The sequence below is a fragment of the Glossina fuscipes genome, unplaced genomic scaffold (genome assembly GCF_014805625.2).
Source record: "Glossina fuscipes isolate IAEA_lab_2018 unplaced genomic scaffold, Yale_Gfus_2 61, whole genome shotgun sequence".
Lineage (NCBI taxonomy): Eukaryota > Metazoa > Arthropoda > Insecta > Diptera > Glossinidae > Glossina > Glossina fuscipes.
In genome coordinates, this window is record NW_023998433.1 from 2,541,616 (window position 1) to 2,553,688 (window position 12,073).

Genomic DNA, 12,073 nt, shown 5'->3' on the forward strand with positions numbered 1-12,073 from the left:
ATTGGTTTTTTGCTTATTACCCCTAAACTATGCACATATAAATCTATAGACATTTGAACGCATATTCTATTGGCGTTGCTAAAGCATTTGTGTACAAAAATGGAAAAATTGACCGCGCCTACCCAATATTATAGTGTATTAAAATTTAATTGTTTTTCCAATATATTTACAACACGTAGAAGCAAGCTTCAAAAGCCCCATAAAGTATGCAAGTTCTTAGTCAGTTTCAAATTTGGAATGCATCTAAACATGGCCGTCTGCTCATCTATCTGCTTGCTTAATTTTGTAGTAGCAGTGGTAAACATTCTACTATTAGCAAAAATGAAAATATCTCCTACAAAGCTGCAAAAGAATTTGCAATTGACCTAAACTTTTCTGCGCCCCCTCCATTATATAGAGCATGAAAATATGGTTCTTTTACATCTTTTCTGTATTTTAGGATAACGATGATGGGTACAAAAGATTCGGTCCCGATCGAATTTAATTTTCTTACTTGTTTCCTTTTTTATTATGCCGACCGTTTAAGTTAAGAGTTGCTTAACTTTTTAAGAAATCCTACCTTTTTTTTATGTGATCTTGTAATGTTTGAAAGCGCAACGAATATTGAAGCTTTTGATACAAGATTTTTTCTCAATAATGTACATTTCTCCAAAAAAAAAAACAACCATGAAAAGTTAATTATTTAGAATATTTATCTTATTCTAAAATACAAATATTTTTATAAGTTGCGTTCGTAAAATTTGATAAATTTAATATTAAATTTAAACAAATGGTACGCAAAAAACGATTGTAGATAAGATAAAAAAAACGTTTTTGATTAAGAGCGGTCTTTAACGACGTTTATCGCTTCCTATTATATATATATATATAACAAAAAAGAGGTCGTTTCATTCAGATGCTTACAATTTTTAAAACATTTAACTCAAAAGCAGGTCGGAGACAGATGTAATATTGTAGACATAGGGACGATACCATAGGTTGATTATGCAAAATAAAGAATAGACAGCTGGCTTAGTTGGTAATTTAGGTACCGTACCGGTATTCTATCAAGTGAAAGCTAGTACATTCTAACACATGCTTTCCAATCGCATTATTAATCCACGGCCTACGTTATACGATATGTATGTATAATAAGGCTTCCTTTCGTTTTAGTAATGGTCAAATTCGTGTTCACTTTCAGCAGTCGTTCTATTGGCGTTTTAGTAGCAAACCACAAAGGCATATTCAATTGATGAATTTCTTTTGGTTCAGATGAGATTAGAATCATACAAGCTTTCTCCGCTGCAACCCATCCCCTGTAAAGGTTTTTCGTTAAATGTCTTTTAGGGATTTTAGTATATGTTTTTCTCTTTTCAGAAATAAAAAAGTAAAATAAATACAGTAGGTCATGTCCCACCATTACATACCCTACGCCATTTCACTTAATGAAGCTATCCATTTAAAGGCTTTTTAAAATATAAGACGTTATGTGGCGAGCGGTCGAACTATTTTTTTAATAGCGTCCGTCGTTAGGTCAAAATACAGTAGTGTCAAACTTCATCAAAATATCTCAATATTACGGCCTGTAGTTTGAACTCAAGAAAATAAGGCGGACAGACGGACAAACAAGTTTACATCGATTCAGGAAGGGATTCTGATTTGATCGGCATAATAATATCTGCTTCAAGCCCTTCCGGGTGTTGCATACATTTGCCCAAACTTAACATACACTTGTACCACAAGTGACGTACAGTATAAAAAGGAAAATATTTCAAAAATATATACTTTTTTTTCCTATCATCTTTAAAGTTCAACGAAATTTCGTGTAAAACAAGGATCTCGATAAAAAAAGAAAAAAGATTAACATTAAAGTCAAAGTTAAAAGCTTCGACAAGATATTAGAAAAGTCCTAATCTAAAAAAACGGGTGAGTCTCTGACCAAACATATATATATATATATATATATATATATATATATATAAAAGTCATTGTGGACGCAAATCCATACACCCATAGACTGACCGATTTTGATCATGTTTAATAAAAAAGGAAAGAAGAACGAAGACAAAACTGCTTTTCCCGTTTAATTTTTTCACAAACAAGGAGACAAATTCAACTGAGACAAGAAATCATCAGTAAGAAGCCTCTCCGTTATACATGCTAATCAAAGAGGATTGAATAGTTTTCTTAGATTTTCAATAAATACTAATTTATCCATAATAAAGATTTCATTTATAAAAAAAAGCTGTCCCAACTTTCGCACCAGCACTTTAAAAACAAAAAAAAAAAAACAAAAAAATGAGATAACAATTAAAGTTAGCGATAAATGAACATCACATTTTAGTATATAGTGTAAAGTGATGTAAACTACTAAACAGTCGCGAATTTTGCTGACTGTTAACAAGGAAAAATTTTTCAATTTCATCACTTGTTTGACAGGAATTTTCATACGAATATTTAACTGTACATCAAAGGATAATGTTGCCATTAAATAGAAGTAATGTTTAACTAGCAAATCGAAACATGTGCCAATTGTTTGATACACGCAATTTAGTCGTATGCAATTACTAAAATTTAATATCGATTTTTTTTCTTTAATGTATAGAAATCGTATTCCCCTACACTTTTTTTTTTTATATATATTTGTATATACTTAAGGTTAAATTTTTTTATATAAAAATTGTTATCTTTAAAAATACAAAAAAAAAAAAAAATAATAATAAATAAATAAATAAATAAATAAACAAAAGCTTGTACTATAAAGAAAAAATGGTAATAATAATAACTATATAAAAAATTATACAATTTACATAACATATATTAACAGAAACAGAACGCACTGAAATTAAAAAATAAGAATAGATGATGATATAAAAACATTAAGAGAAAACGAAAAGACAAGAAATATATTTAAGGGAAAAGAAAAAACATTAAAAAAATAAATAAATTAATAAATAAATCCAAAATATAAATTTAGTTTCATTTTGAGAACTTTCTCCAACGTAATTTTTATTAATAAGATATTCTTTGCCATAATTGTCACTTTATAGTAAATATCAAATAGAAAATATGGACAAATTTTTCATATTAAAATTTGTACGAGTTTCAACAGCGAATTTTTTGGGTATCGAAGGGAAAAATATTGAACTTTTATCAACATTTCGTTTTACGATAATTACAAGTTTGTTTATTTTGATAATCGTATTCCTCCTAATACGAATTTTTGGATAAAATATTTCAACAATGGCATCGTTAAATTGATCAAGATTTAAGAAAAATTGTGTAAGTAACGCTGAAAGATAAAAAAATAATCTAATTTGAAGTGTCACGTTATCCATGATCGGATTTTTAAGGCCATGTAATGTAATGTCGATAATGAAGAACACAAGATAATAAGAAATGTAAGGATAAGTTATTGTGGGGCGTAATGCATTTTTTGTTTCTTTCATCATATGCTTAATAATAGGCAACGAGGCTTTATTGCACGTTGCTTGTAATGAAATTTCAATTAATCGCTGAAAGTCATAAACAAAGTTTTGAAGATAATTCTATTACCGAATTTGATGCTATAAACCACCGGGCAGATCAAGAATCCTCTTAGGTTTCTGTATTATTCTGTATTATTTACAGGTGGTTAAGCGATATCGCCAACCTCTTCAATAATCAATAATGCGCCAAATCTATGAAACAGTTGAAGATTGTTAGCCCGTCACATAGGCAGCTGAGAATACTTTCAGCAATTCTGGCGGCAATTTACAGACATATTAGTTGCAGTATTCGAATTAAGAAAGTTTACATTTTTTTCTTCCGTTTACTTCCGACCCTTCGTAATTTCAGATTAGATTTTTGAAAAATATATAAAATTAAAACATTTTTCTCAAGATCAGGTGACATATTTATTTTTCTATTTTTTTAGGTTAGGTCACTAGACCAATCGGACAAGCCTTCATCAACTTTGCAAATCTTTAATCGTCGTAAGTTTAGATGAGCAAATGCTTAGGCGTGTTTTAAATTAAAGCAAAAATTAAAAACAAAAATTATAAGCAAACATAAATGAACTGTCTATTAAGAGTGCCGTATGACATATACGTATATACCAAATAAAGCGTTTTTTGCTGACCGGAATCAATTTTAGTACTAATCGGAATAATGGAGTTCGATATTTTTGCGATCACTTTATCGAACGTGTTGCATAAAGATTCGAACGCATATAAGATAATTGTGATTAAAAAACTGTAACATAAAATTTAACTGTTGTGAAATCCCAAGCTTTGTATAAAATCCAATTGTACCAATAAAAATTGTTGACAAACATATTTTATGATGCTAAAGTTATACTTTTTGCGATTGCAAAACTTTGTGTCATTGACAATTATTGCAGTATTAAAGCCAGTCATTGCGCAGACCAATTGAAAGAACTGCTACTATGCATTACGGGCGGAATTCGCGACGTCTTTCCATGACTACATTTTCAGTTTCAAAAGTTAAGAATTTGAGATTTTTAATTTTAACAAAGAATTTATACATTCGACACGTATATATTTTCTTAAGAGAACTGCAGTAAGCTAATTAGCAAAATTATTTACCGCAATGTTTAAATAACTAAAAATTACGCGGTAAAAAAGTTAGTAGGTGAAGGTAATGCCTAGTCAAACTTATGCCTGGGAAAGGAAGTGCTAATGTATGTATTCTTTTAGGCATTTGATTCAAATTGAGTTGGTTCGAATAAATCCAACTTGAAGGATCTGTTGGTCTAAGGCCCCTACGCAATACGATTTCTCTTGGAGTTTGCAATAAAGGAAATCCCTTGATCGTATGACAATCGTTTCGTTAACTGATAATTACATCCGTAAAGCGAAGTGCTTGAATGCAAAATGAAGTAAATGATTTGCGAAACGTTGTCGCAAAATAAAGGTGAATTTTCTTTCTTTATTTACTTCCTTTACGCATTTTCGTAGAACTGTTACGTGAATTTCTAAATCAGAGCATATCTAAACAAAATTCCAATTTCTATATAAAAGTTCTGTATTAATGCTATTAAGCATAAACAAAATAATTTGATTAAGCATACATTCAGTGTATTAACAAAAGAATTGAATTTTTTTTATTTTCTCACGTCTCTTCTCCTGAAGGAGAATAATTTTCAAAAGTTGATTTCAATCATTATGAACAAAATAGTAGAGGAATATGCATAACTTAAATCAAATCAAACCTTTTATCAACTTATCGTCAATAAAATAAAATTTAACGCGCTAGACTTTATACAATGTATATTGATAATATCTGCTTGAATAACTCAGTGTCTAGTATTTAAAAATACGCCTCACGAGATCTAATTAATCTCAGCTTGAGCGGCATCTTCGTGTATGCATTATTATTGTGAACATTTTGAAATTTTGCAAGACCTAGCAACTAGAACGCACTGTCTTATTAATTTAAGTTGTCAGTAAACGTTGAAGTAATACGTTTCAAGCTTAAAGGCGACTGAAGATAAAATTTTCAAAAAAAAAAAAAAAAAAATTGAAAACATTTTAATGAAGAAAAGAATGTGGTTGGCAGCAAGTAGTGATGCCGAACTCAATTCTAGTGCTTTAAAAGAGCCATCTAGGAAATCATTCATGACGCAAGTAATTGTCACGCCTGTTTTTCGCCCTGATTCCTATAAATAGAGAGAAAGATTGAAATTATGCCAAAGTAAATTGTGCCTTGCAAGCCCGTCGTCCTGATCTTGCTTTGCCATCACACAGGATTATATCAGTTACAATATAAAGTATGCACATCCTTGTCTATTTGCACGACATTTGATTTACATGATTTTAGTTTCAAACAATATTGGAATGAAATAAATTTACACATACTTTTGCTAATAACCGATGATGTTGATATCGACGCTGCTATTTGTTTTTCAAATTCACAAATTCTTTATAAAACTTTCCATAATATTTGTTCTTTTCTTTTCTCGCATATACGAACATAAGTGGTTATGAATGTGCATGTGGCTCACTTTCGTTTATATAAAAGGCTCTGCAAGACATATCTTTTCGAGGAGCGATTATAAAGAACCTGAAACACTTTACAAAGGACTAGTTGTTGAACTCCCTCGACTTGGTAAAGCATTGCAAACTTATTTTTTGGACGCAGATTTTTAAAAGCTATTACGATAAACATCTATAAAGAAAAATAAGTGCACAATAGCTCTCTGTAATGTAAAGAATTCTAGAAGAAAGTGCAATATTGACGATTTGATTTTTATCTTTTCTTTTTTCTAAATAAAAAAAGCTTCAACTCTAAATGAGTTTAAGAAGATTAAGTGAGGAGGACACTCCTTTTAATAAAAAAATTGTAGTTTTCTTCAACTTTTTCCAATATATAAAATACTAAATGACCCTGTGATGCATATTTATCTGTTACTCCTTCTCTAGTTCTTCCGCTTTCTCTTCCGATTAATATAAGAACAGTACGCAATAATATTTTTATTGTTGTTAAAGTACACTTAAAATTGTTAACAGTTAATAATTCGTCTTAATTACAGCGCACGGCGCAGTCATAAAATATGCTAATTTTAATTTAATGGTTTAAGACTCTTTCCTTTTTTGTTTTTTTAATCTCACCAATAACTAAGAAAATAAGCATATTATGTTTTACATTGCATACACAAGCTAATAACAAATTCCAAGTCTCGGCCAACTCGCTGGGCCCTCTCTTCAGATGGGTAAACAGACGTGTTATTTATCATTAGATTTATATATGGATTGACATTTTTAAAAAAGTACATGTTTTTAAAAAGCCAGTCCATTCAACGAATTTTGTATTGTACTTTAAAATAGGTGTTGAAAATTCGACTTCAACTTCACAGTCGCTTGATTTTAAATGATGATATTTACAATACATTAACAATGTTTATATACCGAAAGCAAAGCGGATAATTTATATGCATATTTAAGCGAATTTTGGATACGCACCGCACCTTATTAATGACTTCGCTCTGTAAGGATTCAATGAATTGTGTAGTTTTTTAAAACGCTAAAGAGACAAGTTTTAGATGTCTTCATCACTAATTTAGTTCACCTTCATGTTGTTCGGTGCAAAATAGAATATGCGACAAGCATTATTGCAACAGTTACATTAAAAAATAGAAAAAGGATCTTTACCTGTTGTGATTCTCGTTTATAATAGTAACAACAAAAAACAAAGTTTCAAACAACTTTGAGCGAATCTTTCATACCCTGCACTTTTTCAAAACAAAACGTTGGGAATGCAAAAACGTTTTGTTAATTGTCATGCACATACCAGTTGATCGATCGGCATCACATTTCGTTTTGTTTGATTTAGATTACACATTAAGAGTTAGCCCGAAGTGTGTTCAAAAAAGCTGACTTTGCAAATTTCATGGGGCATAGGATACATTCGATTTTATTGTGTATGCCACCAATTTATTGTTGATTATGGGCTTGTTTGTAATTCTAAACGAAGTTTTAGTTTGATATCTGCTCTGAGTTGTATCTTTATACTTTTTTAACCTGGACTAAAATGAGCATCCGTTCTTAAGCCTTTTTTATCGCCGCCGCGTAATTTTTGAAGCAAAATTCCCGGTTTGTAAGAACCGTTGATAATTACATTTGTTTTATTTATTCTTTATGGTTAGAAATTGTCTGCATAAATGTACTTATAAGCGGTGTAAGGTTTTTTGGTTGGCCTGATCGGTGCTTATTGCATGTGGAATTTGTGTTTCTGTAATTATACTCTACGCTACTTATGGTACAGGCTACTTAAGTTTGTGCGGACGTATGTGACATCCAGAAGGGCTTCAGATTAACTCATCTTTTATTACACGGATGATGAACGATTCAAACCTTGTCTATCCCTCTGATGTTTGTCTATGCATTTTTGCGTTCAACCTGCATATTGCAGGTTTGCTGAAATTTCGTATATGAAAGAAAGTTTAAATTTTTAAAATTTCTCGACACAGATCGCTGTGTAATAGTATTTCGACATTTCAAATTGGTACGGAAAATTTGGCTTAGCTAGGGCAATTTTTTGAACCCCTTCTCATATAATTATTTCTACGAAAACTAAATCTTTATATGGCAAAAAAGTTTAATTTTCAACACTTCATGATGAAAATGAGTTCATAATAGTGAATTGATCAAATTTGGATCACGTAGGTTTATGTGGGTGCAATAATTCTCAGAAAATGTAGGCCGTTATATGCCCAAATTACCTAATTGTTAGTGTCCTATAATGAAAATTTGTTCATGATATTAATTTGACATAAATATGAAGTAGACCAAAACTGAACCACATGGGTCTTCATAATATTTCTCATAAGCCCTTTAAAAGAAAATTTAAATTTTTATATTTTAGGATGAAAATTGGTCTATAGTAGCAATTTAGCAAAAAAGGTGACGGTAAGAAATTTGGACTAGATAAATCTATTTTTCAGATAGTAACATACATAGGGACTATCATGAAAATTAAGCCCTCATATGGAGAGAAAATCTAATTTCTAGTTCTTTATGACGTAAAGTGAAATATAAAATTTTAAAGAGTATATTAAATTTTCCAGATTAGGATCATGTCATGTGGGCATCCTCCAATATGAGGGCTTTAATGGAAAATATAAAAATAATGTGCAATTTTGGGTATATTATTGTTTTAAATACCTATTATTTAATATTTAATCGATTTAATAAATAATAGGAATTTTAATATAATGGTATAAGGCAAAGAAGCATTCACATTCTATTCATGGAAGAATTGAGGTGGGTCATCTTCAGCCAATATCTTCACTTAAAATTTCTCTGTTAACAAGGGAATTATTTAATTCGAATTTAAATCTGACTTGATTCCACCCAAGATTATATTAGTTTGGGGAAAAAGAAATCCATTATTTTTATATGAACTTCAGGACTTTATTTAACATGCTTCGGATTGTCCGATTTGGGTCAAATATGCACCGTTTCGTTGTACGATTTGTTGCCATTTTAAAGGTAACTTCAAAATGCCTCTCTCATAGAAGTCCTGGTCTCTATTTGCAAAAAACTCTAGTGGTCGATTTTCACAATCCTCCCTAGATTCCAATTTTTTATCATTAAAGAAATTTTGCAATGCAAGAAATAGATGATAATCGCTTGGTGCTAAGTCCGGACTGTATGGCGGATGCATGCGAAGTTTCTGGCGAGTCACTGTAGATGTGTGTGGCCTAGCGTTGTCCTGGTGGAACACGACACCTCTCCTGTTGGCCAATTCTGGCCGTTTCTGGTCAATCGCTATCTTCAAACGGTCCAGTTGTTGACAGTAGAGATCAGAATTTAGCGTTTGGCCATATGAAAGCAACTCATAATAAATAATCCCCTTCCAGTCCCACCAAATGCATAGCAAAACCTTCCTGGCCGTTTGAGGTGCTTCATCGCTCTTTGACCACGTTCGTTTTCGCACAGGGTTATCGTATGCGATCCATTTCTCATCTCCAGTCACCATCCGTTTAAGAAATGGGTCTATCTCATTCCGTTTGGCCAAGGCTTCGCAGATGGAAATTCGATCCATCATGTTTTTTTCTGTTAATTGGTGTGGCACCCAAACATCGAGCTTCTTTTTGAATCCAGCTTTGTGTAAATGGTTTAAAACTGTTTTATGCTCGATTTTTAGCTCCTGGGCGATGTTACGACTGCTAACATGCCGATCAACTTCGATCATTTCTCCGATTTTATCGACATTTTCGACGACCGGCCTACCTGTGCGAGGTGCATCTTTAACATCAAAAATTCCTGAACGGAATCTACGAAACCAAAATCGCACATAATTGGCTGTTACAGTATCGGAACCATAAACACCATTCACAATTTTAGCCGCCTGGCTTGCATTTTCGCCTTTGTCAAAGAAAAACTGTAAAATGTACCGAATTTTCTCTTTGTTCACTTCCATTTTTAACACGCTGTAACTCACAACTGAATGCACCAAACAAAAAACAGCAAAAGAATTTTTTTTACTGCGAAATGTCACCTTTCCAACGAGCATAAATCTGAAATTGTTAACTCACACAAAATTATTTACATACTGTATAAAATGTAGATATTTTCCCACTTTTTAGAAAAATTCAATGGTACTGAAAGCGTCAAGAGTGTAACGAGGTTTTCCCTTCAACCTTTTATTATCTCTCTGATAGGTGGAAGCCTCCCTTGGAGAAGTTTTGTGGGTGCATAAAATATTGAGGCGTTAGATAGACTTTGCCTTACGTGGAGGTTAAGAAATGATCAATGTCTATACTCGGTCAGCAGTAGCACTTACGATGCTGGGGCTAAATCTATATAAGTATGGCTGTTCGGCTTCAGTTTGTAAGTCATGGCGATTTATGGCCACATATTAGTCAAAGAAGTATTTAATTTCTAAGAAGGGCATCCAATAACCAACACTCCTGTTTTTCTCTTTCCTGCTGCTTGTAGCCCATAAGAAAATTCGAATTTGCTTTAAAACCATTCAATTATCCGATCGGAAAATGGAAAAATGGTTTTATAATTTTTGTGTATAGATACGAAGAAATTAGAGCGTCAATTTGATAAGAATAACTCTAATTAATGACAAAACTGTTAAAACAGCGAATGAAATACAATTACATTAAATAAAAAGGATCTGCAAAAGATATCATCCAGCATTCGCGCAACTTGTAGCTGTTAAAGTGCCTTAACATAACGAGCTTATAAAAATGTTATCGATGAATTTTAGGAATCACTATTGTGGAGGTACGTAGTTGAAAGTATTAGCAACCCTTTAGGCGAAACTTTATTACTTGCACCGTCTAACCATAAAGAAATATTATCACTGAAATTTTTTTTAGTTGTAGGCATATCAACAGATGGATTGAAATCTAATAGATAACATATTTAGGCATCTAAATATACCAATTACCTATGGAAGTATTTACCGCTATTTCTTTCACACTTTTCTTGCGTATACGGAATGTCTCATCCCGTTTTTAACTTGAATGTATATGTCGAATTTCAGATTTTAATTGCCATGTTTAGAAGTCGGGAATACGCAAACGACCAAAGCCACGTACGGGCACAATTAAAGCAATCAATAAAAACAGAAAAAGAAAGTTATATTCGTTCGTACCGAATGTTTTATACCCAGTATCTTAAAATAAAACAAAAAAAAAAAAAAAATAAAACTAAATTTTCATACTCTATGATGTGAGGAAGGAGCGGCTGATCTTTTCTATTGTCAAAATAAAACTTTTTGTTATGTAGGCGGTGTAGATATGTTTTTTAAAAATTATAGGTCAATTTCAAATTCTTTTGCAAACTTTCTTGTAGGCGACGGAAGAGTATTCGCTGACGGGAGAGCGTTTACCAGCTTGTCGGGTCTCTGATGCTTTTTTCACCCCTTGCTCTTGAGTGATACAGTTAAAAACATTCTGTTTCAAAATTTCTTAAAAGAGCAAATATAATTTTAATTAAATTCCATAGTTTTTGCAAAAAACATTAGTATGGTCATCTCATAATGTTCTATTAAATGAAGCAAAGTTTCTATCAGAATCAGAGTAAAATAGTCGGACGAGATAATCCTGTTCAGGGCTAAGATTCGTCCAAAAGGTATCTACGCACAACGTACTATTGTCTTAAACAAGGGAAGAAATAAGAAATTATACCTATGCCACGAGACGATTGCCTTTGTTTCCTCTTTCTTTAATCCGTCGGAATGTTCAATAAGGAAAAAAAGAAAAGAGCGAAACCAGAACTGAAACACGTTGCGACACTCTTGCCAACGGAAAAAGCATCCCCGATCAGGTGCTTTCTGTTATCGCAGTTTAGCGAGGCCGCACTCCCCCTTTCCTTAAAGAAAATCTAAACGTGTTCAGAAATTTAAAAGTGTGGCATAGGTGAGGGCGCCACTGGTAACACATTCAATATAACGTGTAAGAAAAACAAATATATACACAATATACAAATCTATATGCAACAAAGCAATAGCAGCAATAAATAATGCAGTAACTAAAGAATGATATCGGCTAAAACAGGCTAACATACGAGAAAGCTCGATATCTCAAGGTAGCCCGTTCAGAAGAAGTACTCGTACCCCAAGTACGCCATTTGCT